Genomic DNA, 21,254 nt, shown 5'->3' with positions numbered 1-21,254 from the left:
CAGCCATCCCACCTAAACCCAGGTAGGGCTCATTCAGTGAGTGTTGGTAGCTGCTAGCCTGGAGGGTATTGCAGTACAGCCCAAGCCTGGCCATACATGTGCACGTTACTTTCCAGTGGGAGTTATTAGATATTGATTAATATATGGCAAGCTTATTTTGTTTCAGGTTTCCTTTTTCTTTTTGCTCTTCCTCTCTTCTCTTTTCCCCCCCTCCCCCAAACTGAGCCGAATAGTGCCTATACTGCTGCACTGCTTGAGATAACTAACTCAGGACAAATCAAAACTAAACCTGGGATCCTCGTCGTATGTTTGATTCAGTTCCACATTGGGCAGTTTAGCACCAACTCAACTATTGGGGATTTAAAAACAATATTTTAATAACTTATTTGAGAAGATATATTTAAAAATTTTTTGTTCTGAGGTTAGATGCTAGAAATATTTGTAATCCATTTATTTGAAACCTATATAATATGTGTTTATATACGTGTGTGTATGTATACATGTGTGCGCGCGCTTCTGGATATATGCGTATGCATGTGTATATATTTGTATATATGCAGGTGCGCGCGCGCATGTGTATGCGCGCGCATGTGTATGCGCGCGCATGTGTATGCGCGTGTGGGCGCGCCTAGGGGCAGCATGGGCCAGCCCAGGTCCGTGCAGCAGAGCTGGTCTCCAGTCGTCTTGGTTAACCCTTGACACTGGATCAAGACCAAGCTCTGTCAAGCTCGTGTGTGTGCATTGCCTTTAACGTTGTACAAAATCCCAAGGCGCTAAAATCTCAGCGATATCTGCAATATCTAGCCAGCAATTTCAATCTGATGGGAGACCTTTTTTCAACAAATGGCATAAACCGACTTGGAAGGGGGAGCGCTAACCTAGTGGTTATGGTACTACAATAGCATCCCAAAGGTTGTAAATTCCAATCCCACTATGGTAAGCTATGAAACTGAATCAATAAATCTGGTAGATTGGGGCATAGTACCATGGAAATAACCATAAACAGAGTTGGAAGTAACTCTTGGAAGTAGCTATTTGTAGGCAAGACAGGCCATGTGTATTATTATACTTAAATATAAAGAGACTATTTTCTGCAAGCAGCAGTCAAAGTTCCAACAATGCTGATACAGTAACTAGACTCCATTAAAAAGATAACTACATTGTAATTTAAAGCAAGAAATATCTCTGTAATTTGAATGAAGCAGCTGTTTTGTTTCCATTTCTGTCATCATTCTGCAGCTTGGCAGTTAACATGGAGTGGGTTCTGTGCGTCTGTTTGCTTCATATCTTTTCAATAGTTGCAGTATCTTTTTTTTGCAGTGGTGACCAGAACTGAACAGTATTCTTAGGGCCGTGTTTTCGGCAGGTTTGCTGTTATGTATGTTAACTGGGTTTTACCTGCCACTGGAAAGCACGACTGTCGGAGTCCTAATGGTCACTGGCAGACACGTGCAAGCTGTGTATCATCATCATAGGCAGTCCCTCGGAATCGAGGAAGACTTGCTTCCACTCCTGAAGTGAGTTCTTTGGTGACTGAACAGTCCAATACAAGAGCCACAGACTCTGCCACAGGTGGAACGGATAGTCATTGAGGGAAAGGGTGGGTGGGATTGGTTTGCCACATGCTCTTTCTGCTGCCTGCGCTTGATTTCTGCATGCTCTCAGTGTTGAGACTCTAGGTGCTCGGTGCCCTCTCGGATGCACTTCCTCCACTTAGGGCGGTCTTGGGCCAGGGACTCCCAGGTGTCAGTGGGGATGTCGCACTTTTTCAGGGAGGCTTTGAGAGTGTTCTTGTAGTGTTTCCGCTGCCCACCTTTTGGCTCGTTTGCCATGAAGGAGCTCAGAGTAGAGCACTTGCATTGGGAGTCTCGTGTCTGGCATGCAAACTGTGGCCTGCCCAGCGGAGCTGATCGAATGTGGTCTGTGCTTCAATGCTGGGGATGTTAGCCTGAATGAGGACGCTGATGTTGGTGCGCCTGTCCTCCCAGGGGATTTGTAGGATCTTCCAGAGACATCGTTGGTGATATTTCACCAGCATCTTGAGGTGTCTACTGTACATGGTCCATGTCTCTGAGCCATACAGGAGGGCAGGTATTACTACAGCCCTGTAGACCATAAGCTTGGTGGAAGTTTTGAGGGCCTGGTCTTCAAATACTCTTTTCCTCAGGCGGCCGATGGCTGCACTGGTGCACTGCAGGCAGTGTTGGATCTCGTCGTCGATGGCTGCTCTTGTTGATAGGAGGCTCCCGAGATATGGGAAGTGGTCCATGGTGTCCAGGGCTGTGCCGTGGATCTTGATGATTGGGGGGCAGTGCTGTGCGGTGAGGACAGGTGTTGGCAGCCATGTTGAATCCTCACTTTGAGAATAAATAAACTGGAGTAAGGTCAAGCCTGAACTAGCTCACCGTAATTACCCTCGTGGAGTTATTCGCTACTTAACATTTGTGACCGGGTTTTTGCAGCGATTTGACCGAGACGAAAACCCGGTTGTAAAGCCAGGGCGGGATCCTCGTGTTCCTGTTTGCAGCGGTGCTTTCAAGTACCGCCGGGGATAGGTGTGCCGACGTGCAACAACTTGGATTGCGTTTGCGTCCAAGATTCAGAACTTTCCCGACCCGTACACCACGCCCAGAATAGCGACAGGTTAAATCTGTCGGTGCAGCCCCGCTGATAGCGGGAAGTATGAAAACCTGCAAAAAGGTAAGTTTTTTAAATTTTTTGCAGCGATTAGATAGTCAAGGGTCTTGTGACTTTTCTGTAATTTTTTTTTCCCTCCCTTCCCAAGGCGCGCGCTCAGCGCTCTCGGGCTAAAGTTGCCGAAAGTCGCGTTTTGCGTCGCGAATGCTTGTGCAATGCCTCCCTCACCGATGTGCCCCTGGCGCAGATGTAAAGGCCGAAAGTTTGACCTAAAACAGTTACGCAGCGAAAACGTAAGTTTCACGTATCGCTACCGTTTTTTCGCCGAAAAATCCCGCAAGCAGAAAATCCGGCCCATGGTGCGGTCGCACCAGTGATTTATAAAGTGGCAGGAATACCTCACTATTTCGGCTCAATATTGACCTTTTATTACATCCTAACATCTGATTTCCTTTGCTCACTGCTGCCAAGCATTGTTGCGATAGGTTCAATTTATTGTCAATCATTACTCCCCCAGTCATTTTCCATTTAAGTAATCGTCCCTTCCTGGATGTTTTTCCCCCCCCCCATGTGAAGCAGTTTGCATTTCTTTAATGAATTTCATCAGCTACCTATCTGTACAATTCCCAGATATATTCAAATCCTTCTGTACCTTATCCTGCTCAGGTTTGAATTATATCACTTCCATTAGTTTTGTATCATCTGCAAATTTAGCCACTGCTTGTGACCTCTAACTCCAGATTATTTATAAAGTTATTAAACAGAAGAGCTGCCGCAAAAAGCCCCCTGTGGGACACAACCATTATAAAATATTTCAACTGATACCTGCTTTCATAATTTTCAGAACCAGCCTTTCCAGAGGAACTGTATCAAAAACCTTGCTGAAATTCAAGTACACTGCATCCACTGTCTTACCTCTATCAAGCTCCTTTGTCAAACCTTCAAAGAAAACCAGTAAGTTAAATTAGCAAGATCTCCCCTTCATGAATGCATATTGGCTATCATTTATGATTTTATTTCTATCCCGCTGCTCCTTGACATTCTCTTTTCAATAAGGTTTTCATTACTTTCCCAGAAGGGTCATCAAATTCATTGGTCTGTAGTTTCCTGGGTCACTTTTTTGCTATATTTTTTTGAATATCCTCCTGAGGAAAAAAACTTTATTCTAATCCTTCCCTGCCCACCTCCCATTGTTCTAATGATAATCCTGAAATTATGTCCCTATGTTACCAATTTCTCAACCAGTGGAAGTCAATCTATACATGCTTTCTATATATACTTTCAAAACGTCATAATTTTGAAACTTCCATTTGATCAATACTGCACTTAACCTCAGTTCCACTGAATAAAGCCTCAATTTTTCAATGCTTTCTTCACTATAGCCTCTCATTCCTAGTATTGTTCAAGTGAAGCCGGCGTCTAATCTGCCTCCTTAATATTCACTGTGGTAAAGCAAGTGGGATGCCACAAGGCTCAGTGCTTGGGTGTCAGCTATTTACAATCTACATTAATGACTTGGATAAAGGGACTGAGCGCAATGTATTCAAGCAAAGCTAGGTGGGAAAGTAAGCTGTGAGGAGGACAGTCTGCAAAGGAATATAGATAGGTTAAGTGAGGGGGCAATAAAGTGGCAGATGGAGTGTAATGTGGGGAAATGAGAGGTTATTCACTTTGATGGGAAGAATAGAAAATCAGAATATTTTTAAATGGAGAGAAATTCTGTTGGTGTTGAGTGTTTTAGGTGTCCTCGTACAGGAAACACAAAGTTAGCTTGTAGGTACAGCAAGCAATTAGGAAGGCAAATGGCATGTTGGCCTTTATTGCAAGGGGGTTGGAGTACAATCGTACAGGGCTTTGGTGAGAGCACATCTGGAGTACTGTGCACAGTTTTTGTCTCCTTATCTGAGAAAGGGCATACATGCCTTGGAGACAATGCAGCGAAGGTTCACTAGATTGATTCCCTGAGATGAGAGGGTTGTCCTATGAGAGAGATTGAGTAGATTAGGTTAATGCTCTCTCAACTTTAGAAGAATGTTGGGTGACCGCAGAGCAATATACTAGATTCTGAAAGGGATTGACCGCATAGATGCTGTGATATTGTTTCCTTGGGAGAGTCCAGGACTAGGGGGTCATAGTCTCAGGATAAGGGATCGGCCATTTAAGACTGAAGAAGTCTTATTTGTTCATGCAACTCTTTCTTCTCCTCCTCCTCTCCTGCCCCTCCCCCCCCCCCCTCCCCCCCCCGGCAAGTCATCACTTGTTCCATGATGCCACGTCGTTACTTGTGATTTCCCTCGAGAGCCATGGTTCTAGTCTCCATAATAAGTATCCACTGTTTACCTATTTGACAATTTCAGACCCTAAGGAGGTTCTTCCACTGCCTTCGCCTTAGGTCCTTCTCTTCTCTTTTACCCCCTTCCCCCCCCTCCCCCTTCCTCTCCCATAGTAGACAGTCATCTACTTTGCTTTCTCTCTTTATTCTTTAGTTATTGTTGACCACATCCTGTGCTCTCGGAGCCCTTTCTCCTGCTGTACAAGTTAGTGTCTCTGACAAGTTCACCTGGAGACATTTCTTAGACTTGTTGTTCTGGACACATGATTTCCAGAAACTCTACCATCATTGTCATTCAAACCAATTCAAATTGTCATTTTCAAAATTAGTTAACCACCTGCCATTTAGCATGTTACAATGATTATCTGTCATAAGATTTTCTACCTTTCTCTTTGAACTGAGTGCAAAATTGATTCATGAATGCCAGATTAATTGGTTTTAAACAATAACCAAAAATGGTATTACAAAAGTATTGCAGCATTGTCAAAATATTTCAGTTGGACAGCAAACTTTCCTAACATTTCTAACTGCATGAACATGCCTGTTGAAGTGCTGCACATGTGTTCATCATAGAATCATAGAAGTTTACAGCACGGAAGGAGGCTATTTCAGCCCATCGTGTCCATGCCAGCCAACAAGAGGCTATCCAGCCTAATTCCACTTTCCAGCTCTAGGTCCGTAACCCTGCAGGTTACGGCACTTCAGGTGCACATCCAAGTACTTTTTAATTATGGTGAGCGTTTCTGCCTCTACCACCTATTCAGGCAGAGAATTCCAGACCCCCACAACCGTCTGCGTGAAGAAATTTTCCCTCTAAACCTTCTACCAATTACTGTAAATTGATGCCCCGTGGTTGTTGACCCCTCTACTAAGGGAAATAGGCCCTTTCTATCCACTATATCTAGGCCCCTCAAAATGTTATACACCTCAATGTGGTCTCCCCTCAGCCTCCTCTGTTCCAAGGAAAACAAATCCAGCCTATCCAATCTTTCCTCGTAGCTAAGATTCTCCACTCCCGGCAACGTCCTCGTAAAGTTCCTCTGTCCCCTCTCCAGTGCAATCATGTCCTTCCTGCGATGACCAGACCTGCATGCAGTACCCAGCTGTGGCCTAACCAGTGCTTTATGCAGTTCAAACATAACCCCCTCTGCTCTTGTATTCTATGCCTCGGCTAATAAAGGCAAGCATTCCAAATTTGCTGGAGTTCTTTGAGGATGTAATGAACATGGTAGATAAAGGGGAACCAGTGGATATGGTGTATTTGGACTTCCAGAAAGCATTTGACAAGCTACCACACAAGATTACTGCACAAGATAAAAGTTCACGGGGTTGGGGGTAATATATTAGCCTGGATAGAGGATTGGCTAACGAACAGAAAACAGAGTCGGGATAAATGGTTCATTCTCTGGTTGGCAAACAGTAACTAGTGCGGTGTCTCGGATCAATGCTAGGACTCCAGCTATTTACAATCTATATTAGCGACTTGAAAGGAGGGACTGAGTGTAACATAGCCAAGTTTGCTGACGATACAAAGATGGGAGGAAAAGCAATGTGTGAGGAGAACACAAAAAATCTGCAAAAGGACATAGACAGGCTAAGTGAGTGGGTAAAAATTTGGCAGATGGAGTATAATGTCGAAGTGTGAGGTCATGCACTTTGGCAGAAAAAAAATCAAAGAGCAAGTTATTATTTAAATGGAGAAAGATTGCAAAGTGTTGCGGTACAGCGGGACCTGGGGGTACTTGTGCATGAAATATAAAAGGCTAGTATGCAAGTACAGCAAGTGATCAGGAAGACCAATGGTATCTTGGCCTTTATTGCAAAGGGGATGGAGTATAAAAGCAGGGAAGTCTTGCTACAGCTATATAAGGTATTGGTGAGGCCACGCCTGGATTATTGTGTGCAGTTTTGGTTTCCATATTTACAAAAGGATATTACTTGCTTTGGAGGCAGTTCAGAGAAGGTTCACTAGGTTGATTCTGGGGATGAGGGGATTGACATATGAGGAAAGGTTGAGTAGGTTGGGCCTCTACTCATTGGAATTCAGAAGAATGAGAGATGATATTGAAATGTATAAGATTATGAGGGGGCTTGACAAGGTGGATGCAGAGAGGATGTTTCCACTGATGGAGGAGACTAGAACTAGAGGGCTTGATCTTGGAATAAGGGGCCGCCCATTTAAAGCAGAGATGAGAAATTTCTTCTCCTGAGGGTTGTAAATCTATGGAAGTCGCTGCCTCAGAGAGCTGTGGAAGCTGGGACATTGAATAAATTTAAGACATAAATAGATAGTTTCTTAAACGATAAGGGGTATGGGGAGTGGGCGGGGAAGTGGAGCTGAGTCCATGATCAGATCAGCCATGATCTTATTGAATGGCGGAGCAGGCTCGAGGGGCCATATGGGCGGCTCCTGTTCCTATTTCTTATGTTCTTATGTATGCCGCCTTAACCACCTTATCTACCTGGCCTGCTACTTTCAGGGATCTGTGGACATGCATTCCAAGATCCCTTAGTTCCTCTACACTTCTCTGGGTCCTACCTAATTAATGTGTATTCCCTTTCCTTGTTAGCTCTTCCCAAATGCATTACCTTACACTTCTCTGGATTAAATTCCATTTGCTACTGTTCTGCCCACCTGACAAGTTGATATCTTCCTGCAGTCCGCAACTTTCCTCTTTATTATCAACCACACATTGGATTTTAGTATGATAGTATTAGCAGGTGGTGAAGAAGGCAAATGGCATGTTGGTCTTCATAGTGAGAGGATTTGAGTATAGGAGAAGGGACTACAGTTGTACAGGGCCTTGGTGAGGCCACACCTTGAATATTGTGTACAGTTTTGGTCTTCTAATCTGATGGACATTCTTGCTATTGAGGGAGTGCAGCGAAGGTTCACCAGACTGATGCCTGGGATGACAGGACTGACATATGAAGAAAGACTTGATCGACTAGGCTTGTATTCAATGGAATTTAGAAATTCCATAGAAACACCAAATTCTGATGGGATTGGACAGGTTAGATGCAGGAAGAATGTTCCCGATACTGGGGAAGTCCAGAACTAGGGGTCACAGTCTATAAGGATATAAGGGGTAAGCCATTTAGGACCGAGATGAGGAGAACCTTCTTCACTGCATTATGAGCATGTGGAATTCTCTACTCCAGAAAGTTGTTGAAGCCAGTTCATTAGATACATTCAAAAGGGAGTTAGATGTGGCCCTTACAGCTAAAGGGATCAAGGGGTATAGAGAGAAAACAGGAATGGGGTACTGAAGGTTCAGCCATAATATTGAATGGTGATGCAGGCTCGAAGGGCCAAATGGCCTGCTGTTGCACCTAGTTTCAATGTTTCTAGGTTTCTATCTGCAAACTTCTTAATCATACCTCCTATATTCAAGTCTAGATCATTAATGTATACCACAAAAAGCAAGAGTATTTGGGTATTCAGAATGAACTGGAGTGAGACCCAACAGGATGTGATTCAGTAGAATAGATTTTGCATTCAGTTTGGGTTGTACATTGGACACTACAGGTGTTAAGCTTCCTTACTTTTGGTGTATCCAGCAGTGGAAAAGTGAGTAGGCATTACCTCTGGAATAGCTAAGTAATTGTGGACTAGCCAGCATTGAACACACTGCAGTGTGGTATGCACACTTCAAATTCTTCATGGGATATTAGTTTCAAGAAGGTTCTGGTGTGCAAATCATGTGTTTCAAGTGAGACAGCAATTTACATGTACGTTCTCCAATCTGAATATATTGGAGCTTTACATGCTGAAAACCCCAGTTACACCTAATCCAACAAGGCCTAACATTTAATGGGGTATTTAACAGCAATATTATTGTGGAAAAGGGGAGGATACAGCACAGCCAGTGTCAGAGCAGTGAATGACTGACGGCAAGTTCAGGTTTTCTGCGTGTAGATGCACTTGTTGAAGTTGTGGTCAGTTTCAAAGGGGTAATAACAGCAAACACGAAGTTCGCCATTATTACCCCCCACAAATTCCGGTCTATTACTTCAAGATCACAAAATAAGTACAGTTGAGTAAAGCCAATCTTAATTTATCAATCCTAAAAGACCCATTGTAGCATTCCGCTGTTAAATAATTCCAGGGTTTTTGCCTTCACAAGTCTCTCTGGAAGTTTATTGATCACTGTTTGTGTGAAACATAATTAACTGGTATTAGTGCAAAAATGATCTCTTACTAGTTTGAACTGTTGACCCTTTGTAATATTTCACAGTTTAACATAATCTGGTTTTACTTTTTCCATTCCCATGCAAATCTTGTGTACCTCTAAGATCCCCTCCCAAATCCATCCTTACTACCTATAGTTGGAAATGTCAAAGTTTCTCCAGTCAGGCCCTTGACCCAGGCATCAGATTCCTGGCTCCTCCTCTTACTGCCTCCAGTGTTTGAATGTTTCCCTTGTTTATTGGTGATCAGAACTGGATTCCATATTCAAGGTGTGTCTTACCAGAGCACCATTAAGTTTGCCACTTCAGGGAGCAGTGCGAGCTGGTGCAGAAGGGCAATGACTTGGAGAAGGGTGACTGGATTGGACGTCACCAAAATCAAGGTCGCTGATTGAAGCGTGGGCAGGTAGGAGAGGAGAGGTGAGGTGAGGTCGGGGCAAAAGAGCAGAGAGAGATTGTAGAGTGACATGATCAGGACCCAGAAGAGGCGTGAGTTCGGGGCCCAGGGACAACACGGACCAGCCCACACTGATATGTGTGTGTGCACTAGGTCTGTGCAGCAGAGCTGGTTTCCAGTTAATCCTTGGTTAATCCTTGCTACTGGATCAAGACCTAGCTCTCTCAAGCCTGTGTGGTGGCTGGTATGCCACGGCCACCGCACGTTTATAAAAAAAAATTAATAAATTTAAGCACTGGCACCCTTCAATATGTAGCTCGGGACCTGGAATGTCTGGTCCTTCATTGAAACACCTGTGAACTCATCCTTTTTTGGTGTGGAAGCAAGTCCTCCTCGATATGAGGGACCACCTAAGAAGAATAAAGTTTGGTCAAGACCTCCTCTGACTTATTTGGACAGTAGTCTATTCTTAATTCAAACGATCTGATAATCCAATGCTTTGACCACAAACAGGGAACGGTAGCAGAGTGGTAACATCACTGGACTAGTAATCCAGAAGCCTGGGCTAACGATCCACAGACATGAGTTCAGATCCCACCCTGGCAACTGAGGAATTTAAATTCTGTTAATTAAATAAATCTGGAATAAAAGCTAGTGTCAGTAATGGTGACCATGAAACTCCTGGATTGTCGTAAAAACCCATTTGGTTCACTAATGTCCTTTTTAGGGAAAGAAATCAGCTGTGCTTGACTCAGCTCCACTTCCCTGCCCGTTCCCCATAACCAACCCTTTCCTCATTTATTGCTCAAACATCTGTCCTGAAGGACACAGCTGCCAGGCTGGGCTTGCAGCAGGTGGTGAGAGAAACAACATAAGGCAAAAACCTACTTGACCTCATCCTCACCAATTTACCTGTCGCAGATGCAACTGTTCATGACAGATTGGTAGCAGCGACCACCTCGGTCATTGTGGAGATGAAGTCCTGTCTTCACACTGAGGACTCCATCCATTGTGTTGTGTGGCACTACCATCGTGCTAAATGGGACAGATTCAGAACAGATCTAGAAGCTCAAAACTGGGCATCCATGAGACACTGTGGGCCATCAGCAGTAGCAGCAACATTGTATTCCACCACAATCTAACTTCATCGCCTGGCATATCCCTCACTCTACCATTATCATCAAGCCAGGTGACCAACCCTGGTTCAATGAAGAGTGTAGAAGAGCATGCCAGGAGCAGGACCAAGAGTACCTAAAATTGAAGTGCCAACCTGGGGACGCTGCAACACAGGAATACATGCATGCTAAAATGCAGAAACAGCATGCTATAGACAAGGCTAAGCAATCCCACAACCAACAGATCAGATTAAAGCTCCAGTCCTGCTACATCCCTTCACAAATGATGGTGGACCATTAAACAACTAACTGGAGGAGGAGGCTCCATGAATATCCACATTCTCAATGATGGCGGATCCCTACACGTGAGTGCAAAAGACAAGGCTGAAGCCTTTATAACCATCTTCAACCAGAAGTGCTGAGTGGGTGATCCATATCGGCCGCCTCAAGAGGTCCACACCATCATAGAATCCAGTATTCAGCCAATTTGATTCACTCCATGTGATATCAAGAAACTGCTGAGCATAATGGATGCAGCAAAGGCTATGGGCCCCGACAGCATCCTGGCTGTTGTGCTCCAGAACTAGCCGCACCTCGAGCCAAGCTGTTCCAGTAGAGTTACAACACTGGCATCTATCTGACAATGTGGAAAACTGCCCAGGTATGTCCACAAAAAGCAGGACAAATCCAATCTGGCCAATTACTGCCCCATCAGTCTACTCTCAATCATCAGCTAAGTGATGGAAGGTGTTGTCAACAGTGCTGTCAAGCGGCACTTACTCACCAATAACCTGCTCACCAATGCCCAGTTTTGGTTCTGCCAGGACCATTTGGCTCCAGACTTCATTACAGCCTTGGTCCATACATGGACAAAAGAGCTGAATTCCAGAGGTGAGGAGAGTGATTGCCCTTGACATCAAAGCAACATTTGACGGAGTGTGGTACCAAGGAACACTAGTAAAACTGAATTGAATGGGAACCTGGGGAAAACTCTCCACTGGCTGCAGTCATACTGAGCACAAAGGAAGATTGTTGTGGTGGTTGGAGGTCAATCATCATAGCCCCAGGACATCTCTGCAGGAGTTCCTCAGGGCAGTATCCTTGGCCCAACCATCTTCAGCTGCTTCATCAATGACCTTCCCTCCATCATAAGTTCAGAAGTGGGGATGTTCGCTGATAACTGCACAATGTTCAGTGTCATTTGCAACTCTTCAGATATGAAGCAGTCCATTGCTGCATGCAAGACCTGGATGACATTCAGGCTTGGGCTGATAAGTGGCAAGTAACATTCGCGCCACACAAATGTCAGGCGATGTTAATCGACAACAAGCGAGAGTCTTGACCACCGCTCCTTGACATTCAACGACATTACCATCGCCGAATCCCACACCATCAATATCCTGGGGGTCACCCTTGACCAGAAACATAACACACATACTGTTGCAACAAGAGCAGGTCAGAGGCTGGGCATTCTGCGGTGAGTGTCTCACCTCATGACTCCCCCATAGCCTTTCCACCATCTACAAGGCACAAATCAGGAGTGTGATGGAATACTCTCCACTTGCCTGGATGAGTGCAGCTCCAATAACACTCAAGAAGCTCGACACCATCCAGGACAAAGCAGCCTGCTTAATTGTCACGATCTTTGACATTCACTCCCTCCATCATCGACCGTACCGTGACTGCAGTGCATACCATCTACATCATGCACTGCAGCAACTAGCCAAGGCTTCTTCGGCAGCACCTCCAAAACCTGCGACTTCTACCACCTACAAGGACAAGGGCAGCAGGCGCATGGGAATACCATCACCTCCAGGTTCTCCTCCAAGTCACACACCATCCTGACTTGGAAGTCTATCACCATTCCTCCTTCATCGCTGGGTCAAAATCCTGGAACTGCCTCCCTAACAGCACTGTGGGATAACCTCCTTCATACTGACTGCAGCGGTTCAAGTAGGCGGCTCACCACCATCTTCTCGAGGGCAATTAGGGATGGGCAATAAATGCTTGCCTCGCCATTAATCTTATCGCAAAATCCGGCCTATTAACTGCGTATGAAGGTATTATTTAAACATTGGATACAAACTGATTACACAGTTAAGTGTACACAGGGTATTATCCACTTCTCAGTACATTTTAAAACATTGCTGACTGTTTTCTGTTCATGTTTAGTTTTACTTATGAACTGCCACTGTTACAAAGTGTAGCCTGTTATAAATCAATGTGGCTTTAATTGTGGTAAATCCCATTACACTCTCATAGCCAATATTGCTGATTGGCCTGTTTGTTTTACTTATTTTTAATGAATGGTTGGGCCTGTCTGTCTACTTACTGTGCTCCATCTTCAGCATTGTCTACCTGATTCCATGGAACATGTTGAATTGTCCTTACTTTAGTGAGCATCCAGTATTTTTACTTGTATTTTAGTATACTAGACATGAGCTGAGCACAGTTAATTTTACATTCCACAAATGTGGTTTACCTGAGGGATAGATACATCATACTGACTTATCTGCTGGTAGAAAATTACATTCTCGTGTTGCTGAAATGACCACGTTGTTAACTCATATTTCATTTTGATTTAAGTTCTAGCAATTTGAGGAAAATCAAATACAAAAACATCCATCTGATATTTCGAAGCCCTCTAGCAATGCTGTGCAATGACGTCCAAAAGATGGTCTCTCCAGAGGTTCAGTCTGGTGAATTAGTACACCCTATTTGGCAATTAGAGTTTTCTGGAAAGCAGCTACATGTACTCTAAAATCATTATAGAGTTGTTGCAATTCATGTTTGATGCTGGGAAATGCAGTAGAATATGAAAATTACAGTAGTTTTTAACTCCGAATTACCAGAATTGGTAATTTGGAAAGGAGAGAGCTGCAGCATAAAATAGATTTGAGATAATTTCTTTCTTTAGTATGTGGTCTCTTTTGATCTCATAACTATTTCTGTCTCCGAAGTAAAAGGCAAAGCATTTGTAGTGACTTACTAGAATGTGGTAGCCACTTCATTTTAGAAGTTAACCAGACTGCTTTCAAGTAGAAGGTGGGTAATGTAATATATTTTACGTTAAATTTTATTGTTGTATAAGTTCGTCATGCAAGTTTTTTTTTGATCAAAATATTTCTGGTGGTTGGAATTTTTTGTGGGTGGCGGGTTGGGAAAGAGTACAGTTTTACAGTCAGAACTGAAGGAACAAAATGTGAGTGAGGGTCTTTTAACGAATATTTGTTTAGGTCATTAAGTTGCTCCTGACTACAATTGAGAAGAATGACAACTTTCATTTATATAACGTCTTTGGGCCCAAGTTTCCACATGATTCGCGCCTGATTTTTAGGAGCAATTGGTGGAGAACAGACTATTTTAGAAATCGCAATTCTCCACATTTTTTTTTCTGCAGTTCTAGTCAGGTAGAACAGTTCTAGTTTAGAACAGAATTTTTTCTTCAAAAGGGGGTGTGTCCGGCCACTGACGCCTGATTTGAAAGTTTCCACAGTGAAAATGTATTCCAAACTAAAGTAGAATGGAGCCAGTGAAGATTTTTGTAGAACTGAAAAAACCTGTTCTACACATTAAAAAACCAGGCGCAGGTTACAAATTAGGCGTCCAGAACGAGGTGGGGGGGGGGGAAGGGAAGTCATTAAATTCTACAATAAATCCTTATTTATACTTCTACAAATATTATACAAATAAATCCAACCTGAATAAACATTTATAAGCCAAGAAAAGATTAAATAAACCATCTTCCTACCTGTGTGAAAGTGCTTCAGCCAGGGAGAATTCTGCAGCCGTTCGTGCTGCTGAGTGGGGGGGGGTGGGGAGGAAGAGGAAGGAGAGAAGGGAAGGGAAGGGAGAGAGAGGGGGGGGTAGAGGAGGGAGAGAGGGGGGGGGTGGAGGAGGAAGAAGAGAAGGGAGAGACGGGGGGGGGGGGGGAGGAGAGAGGGGCGGGGGAGAGAGGGGCGGGGGGAGGGGGGAGAGAGGGGCGGGGGGAGGGGGGAGAGAGGGGTGGGGGGAGGGGGGGGAGGGGGGAGAGAGGGGGGGGAGAGGGGCGGGGGGGGGGGGGGGGAGGAGAGAGGGAGAGAGGGGCGGGGGTGGGGGGGAGCGGTTGTCGGGTCTGGTCCGGAGGCAAGGGGGAGCGGGGGGGGGGGGGGGGAAGCAGGAGCTGGCCGTTGGAGGAGCCTCATTCACGCAGCCCCAGTGAGGACATTGGGCCAGGGCTAGGGGCTGCGTGCTTCGGGCCCCTCCCACACAGTTCGGCGCCTGGAGCTACTGCACTTGCGTGCCGACTGTAGCGTGCATGTGCAGAGGTCCCGGCACTGTTTTCAGCGCAGGGACCTGGCTCCGCCCCCCCCACAGCTCGTGCTGGCTGCGCCAAGGGCCAGAGGACCTGTAAGTAGGTGGAGAATACCGAGGATTTTTTTAGGCGCGAAAAACGGGCGCCCAGCTCGGAGGGGCGCCCGTTTTTTTTCTTGTGGAAACTTGGGCCCATTATCTTGGGACTTCTGAAAATACTTTACAGCCAATGAAGTACTTGTGTAGTCACTGTTGAAGGAAAACACGACAACTAGTTTGCACGCAATAAGGTTCCACAAAAAGCGATGAGATAAAGGACCAGATAATCTTCAGAACAATCTCTCTTTTACGTCCCGGTCTGAAAGATGCACCTCTAACAGTACTGCCTCAGTACTGCACTGAAATGTCAGTCTTCTGTTCACATCCTGTAATGGGACTTAAACCCACAACCTGGCCAACATATGAAGTTGGTGGTTTAGATTGACAGCTGTGTTGGAGACGTAAGAGAAGGAGCAGGATTAATGACAAATATTTTTGATGGACAACTCGAGGCCAGGGGTTTCTAATTGTGGATTTATATTTTTATGCTTGGCTACTAGTCAGTCCATTAGACAGCAGGGAAACTGGCATAGTTTGATTCCATGGCAGTATTTCACCACATAAGAAAACATCTGTTTTCAAGGTTCATTTTATATTAAGGTAGCTCAAGGAAAGGAGTCCTTATTTTAGATATGGGCTCAAGTTTCGGCCTGAGTTGCTCCTATTTTTTTTCGAGCAACTAATTTAGAATGGAGCATCTTAGAAATTGCAATTCTCGGCATTTAGTTTGCTCCAGTTCTAGTGAGTTAGGATAGTTTCATTGTAGAACAGATTTTTTTCCAAAAGGGGGCGTATTCAGCCACTTACGCCTGTTTTGCAAGTTTAGGCAGCGAAAACTTACTCCAAACTAACTTAGAATGGAGTAAGGGTAGATTTTTGTACACTCAGAAAAACCTTGCCTACACTTTAGAAATTAGACGTAGGAAACAAGAGATGAAGGGGAGGGGGTAGGGAAATTTACAAGTATTAAACACTTCCTTTTACAAAAAGAATCATTAATGAAAATAAATCAAATCCAACACAAAAAAAATTAAATAAAAAATGAAAAAAATAATAGTCAATCAATAAATAAAAAATTAAGTTTCTACTCACTACTGCAGCACTGGGAACCCTCCAACAGCCTGCTGGGATGGGGTCAGGCAGGCCCTGCCGTCGCCGAGGACTTCGGGCAGGGCCTGCACCCAGAAGATGCCAGGCCATTGCCGAGGACTTTGGGCGGGGCCCCCTGCCGACACCACTTCGGGCGGGGTCCCCACCCAGAAGATGCCAGGCCACTGCCGAGGACTTTGGGCGGGGTCTACCATCAGCGAGATGCCGGGCGGGCATGTGCTGCCGACGCCACTTCGGACGGGGCCCGCAACCAGAAGATGCTGGGCCTCGGACTTTGGGCGGGGCCCGCCCCCAGCGAGGTGCTGGGCGGGGCCTCGCGCCGCCGAGCTAAGGGCCGTCAGGCCACTCTGCCCGGGATAGGGGCGTCGTTCCTTCGGCCAGGGAGAGGGTCATCGCCCAGAGACAGGACACGCTGGGAGGGCCATGAGCTACTGTGCATGCGCACAGCCTCTACTCCGCACGCGCGCAGCTGCCGGCACTGTTTTTGGTGCAGGGCTGTAGCTCCGCCCCCAACAGCTCTTGCTGCGCCGCGACGAGCTGGAAATGGGCCTACAGATATCAGAGAATCGCGAGGTAAGTATTCAGCGCAATTTCTGTTCTACAAATTAGGCGGGCCTCACTGACGTGCACAGTTCTAGCGGGGGTCTGAAACCTGAGCCCATTGGGCCCAATTTTGGCCATGACTTGCTCCAATTTTTTTTTATTGGAGTAAGTTGGTTTTTCTGGTGTAAGTTTAAAAAATGTGATTTTCCCCAATAAACTTGCTCCAAAATAACTTTTTTGTTTTTTTTCAAAAGGGGGCGTTCCCAGCCACTTACGCCAGCTTTGGCCAGTTATACCACTTTGGTCAGCTAAAACTTACTCCAAATCGACTTAGGTCAGCGTATGTGGCCAGCTCTGAAAAACATTGGGGGCAGTTAAAAATTCGGCGCAGGTTAGTACATTTAAAGCACCAAGACTTACAAAGCACTAAACAAAGCACAAAAAGTAATAAGCAATCTATCAATAACAAATTAAAAATAGAAGTCCTACTGACGCCACTTCGGGCGGGGCCCACGGTGATAGGATTGGTCCAAGTTAGCATGGATTATGAAAGGGAAATCATGCTTGACAAATCTTCTGGAATTTTTTGAGGATGTAACTAGTAGAGTGGACAAGGGAGAACCAGTGGATGTGGTGTATTTGGACTTTCAAAAGGCTTTTGACAAGGTCCCACACAAGAGATTGGTTGGCAAAATCAAAGCACCTGGTATTGGGGGTAATGTACTGATGTGGATAGAGAACTGGTTGGCAGACAGGAAGCAGAGAGTCGGGATTAACGGGTCCTTTTCAGAATGGCAGGTAGTGACTAGTGGAGTGCCGCAGGGCTCAGTGCTGGGACCCCAGCTCTTTACAATATACATTAATGATTTAGATGATGGAATTGAGTGTAATATCTCCAAGTTTGAGGATGACACTAAACTGGGTGGCGGTGTGAGCTGTGAGGAGGACGCTAAGAGGCTGCAGGGTGATTTGGACAGGTTAGGCGAGTGCAAATACATGGCAGATGCAGTATACTGTGGATAAATGTGAGGTTATCCACTTTTTGGGGCCAAAACAGGAAGGCAGAATGGTGGCAGATTAGGAAAAGGGGAGGTGCAGCGAGACCTGGGTGTCATGATTCATCAGTCATTGAAGGTTGGCATGCAAGTACAGCAGGCAGTGAAGAAGGCAAATGGTATGTTGGCCTTCATAGCAAGGGGATTTGGAGTATAGGAGCAGGGAAATCTTAATGCAGTTGTACAGGGTCTTGGTGAGGTCCCAGCTGGAATAGTGTGTTCAGTTTTGGTGGTCTAATCTGAGGAAGGATATTCTTACTATTGAGGGAGTGCAGCGAAGGTTCACTAGACTGATTCCTGGGATGGCATGACTGGCATATGAGGAGAGACTGGATCGACTGGGCCTGTATTCACTGGAGTTTAGAAGGATGAGAGGGGATCGCATAGAAACATATAAAATTCTGACAGGACTGGACAGGTTAGATGCAGGAAGAATGTTCCCAATGTTGGGGAAGTCCAGAACCAGGGGACATAATCTTGGGATAAGGACTGAGATGAGGAGGAACTTCTTCACTGAGTTGTTAACCTATGGAATTCCCTACCGCAGAGTGTTGTTGATGCCAGTTCATTTGGATATATTCAAGAGGGAGTTAGATATGGCCCTTGCGGCTAAAGGGATCAAGGGGCATGGAAAGAAGGCAGGAACGGGGTACTGAAGGAATGATCAGCCATGATCTTATTGAATGGTGGTGCAGGCTCGAAGGGCCAGATGGCCTACTCCTGCACCTATTTTCTATGCCAGAAACAAGTTTAAAAAAAAAAAGTTCCCCTCCCCCATCAAAACACTTTCTCTGCCCCCCCCCCCCCCCCCCCCGCGCCCTCCCAAATCAAAACTTTCCTCACTAAACCAAGCACAACCATCAATAAATAAAACTTAAGTCCTACCTCGGGCCGGGAAGTCAGCAGGCTGGCCGGCCTGTGCGGGAGGCCACTTGGCCGGGGATAGGGGCTTCGAGCATCGGGTCCTGCTCACAGCCCACAGGGCACGCTGGGAAGGCGCCGAGCATGCGTGCAGCTGCCGGCAGTGTTTTCAAGCTGTTGCTCTGCCCCCCACTGCACTATGTACGCCACGCTGGGACACCGGACACTCGGCAGGATGGGGCCACGTTTTTTTCGGCGCGCAAAGTCAGTGCATTGAAGCTAAGTGTGCCGAAAAAAAAGGGGTTGGGGAAAATGGGCCCTATGTGTAAATGATAGCAAAATTTGTAAATTATTATAAATTTACTGGCCATGAAATTCTGCCAGATTCTTCTGGCCTCCCACTAACTTTGGTAGGAAACTGGCGGAAGACCTGGGGAAATGGTGTAAATGACTGTCTCTTCTGAAGTTATGATGCAACACTGGAAGAACCCCAATGGAATTTCAGGGTCACTATGTTGTACCATATGCTGTTCGTTTACCTGTTGCATGTTAAACAAATAAATTGTCTGGTTTGGTTCACTCTGAGAATGTATATTCTCCACTCAAAATAATGAGTCATTGTCCAGTAAACTGGCATACAGTGGCAAGAGTTCTATATCCTATCTCTGCATCCTGCTATCATTGACTTGGATATTGGGGAGGTAAAGGCACAGGCTGGTGTTATGTGGGCACGGTGGCCGCTTGCAGGAGTGGCCAGTGATGCTGAACCCAAGTAGAATATTTAGCGTAAAACTTGATTGTAACAGTGACTCATTGTATTTTCACTCAAATCTAAAATGCTATTAAAACATGTTAAAATATCTGGTCATTATCACATTGCTGTTTTGTGGGAGCTTGCTTGTGCTCAAATTGGCTGCCGCATTTCCTACATTACCAGTGACTACACTCTAAAAGTACTTAATTGGTTGTAAAGTGCTTTGAGACGTCCGGAGGTCATGAAAGGTACTGTATAAATCCAAGTCTGTCTTTTAAATGTTTAGTAAATTGAACAATAGCAAACAGTAGGATTAAAAAAAAAAATGGTTTACAGGGGCTCAAAGACTTAAACACAATAAGAGCTTGGCTCCAGAACTCTCAAGTGCTGAAACATGAGGTTGAAGAGTACTCTAAATTTCAAGCAGATGAGAATGATTGTTTGTGTAGACACAAGGCGAAAAGGCAGAGAAAGGGAAGCAATACAACTATACGCAGAACTATAACTGTAACAGAAGCTATATACAACTCCGTGGAGGAAAATGAGATGGAACACTAATTTGCATTTGTGCTGGCAGAGATGGGCCAATGAAGCCAGTGAATGTATTGACCCAATAATTTAGCATAGGATAATTTCCTTTATCCAGTCCAATACTTTCAACAACAGCTTGCATTTATATAGTGCTTTTAATGTAGGAAAACGTACCAAGGCACGAATTTTAAAAAACAGATACCAGGCCAGCGAAGCAGATATTAGGAAGGATGACCAAAAGCTTGGTCAGAGGTGAGCTTTTAAGGTGGGTCTTAAATGAGGCAAGTAAGGTGGAGGGGTTTAGTAAGGGGTTACCTAAACCCCTCTGCCTTGGTCCTAAGCATTTTGAATGAGCTGAATTATAGTGGTGGATAAGAGGCTGGCCAGGAAAGCAGCAATTAACATAACTTGCATTTTATATAGCGCCTTTAATGTAGTAAAACTTCTCAGGGGTGTTATCAAACAAAATTTGACACTGAGCCACATGGGGATATTAGTGCAGAAAGGAGAGAGAGGTTGAGGGAGGGAATTCCAAAGCTTAGTGTCTTAGCAGATGATGGCACAGCCAACAATGATGGAATGATTGAAATCCGGGATGTGCAAGAGGCTAGAATTGGTGGAATGCAGATATCTTGGAGGGTTGTAGGCCTAGAGGAGTTTATAAAGATAGATAGGGGCTCACCTGTCATGACCTCAGGACGTCCCAAAGTGCTTGGGACCAAGGCAGAGGGGTTTAGGTAATCCCTCATTAAACCCCTCCACTGCTCCATCTTACTCGCCAATGAAGTACTTTTTGAAATGTAGTCACCGTTGTAATGTAAGAAACATGGCAGCCAATTTGGGCACAGCATCATCTCACAAACAACAATGTGATAACCAGATAAACAGTTTTTTTTAATGTTTGGGGGATAAATATTGCCCAGGATATCGGGGATACCGTCCCTGCTCTTCGAAAAAATGCCATGGGATCTTTTACGTCCAACTGAGAGGGAAGACAGAGTGTTGGTTTAATGTCTCATCCGAAAAACAGCACCTCTGACTGTTTCAGCGTCAGTCTAGATTTTTTTTTGTGCTCTAGTCTCGAGTGAGACTTGAACCCACAACCTTCTGACTCAAAGGTGAGTGCTGCAAACTGAATCACGGCTAACACTTCAGATAAGGTCTTGGTGAGACCATATCTACAGTATTGTGTATCATTATTACAAAAGCAAAATACTGCGGATGCTGGAATCTGAAATAAAAACACAAAATGCTAGAAATACTCAGCAGGTCAGGCAGCATCTGGAGAAACATTTTCTCTTTCCACGGATGCTGCCTGACCTGAGTATTTCCAGCA

At 45.1% G+C, this 21,254-nt stretch overlaps 1 protein-coding gene across 1 annotated transcript in view; it reads left to right on the top strand.

Moving 5' to 3' along the window:
* The window catches only part of osbpl3b (oxysterol binding protein-like 3b), a 323,848-nt gene that overhangs the window by 21,757 nt on the left and 280,837 nt on the right, over positions 1-21,254 (top strand). Inside the window, exon 2 of the mRNA XM_070880189.1 lies at positions 3,482-3,591. The gene's annotated coding sequence lies outside the window, so the exon portion shown is untranslated. The remainder of the gene's footprint in view (positions 1-3,481; positions 3,592-21,254) is intronic.

The sequence above is a fragment of the Pristiophorus japonicus genome, chromosome 5, assembly GCF_044704955.1.
Source record: "Pristiophorus japonicus isolate sPriJap1 chromosome 5, sPriJap1.hap1, whole genome shotgun sequence".
NCBI classification, from domain to species: Eukaryota; Metazoa; Chordata; class Chondrichthyes; family Pristiophoridae; genus Pristiophorus; species Pristiophorus japonicus.
Note: the sequence above shows the minus strand (reverse complement) of the source record. Positions and strands in the feature narration are given on the sequence as shown.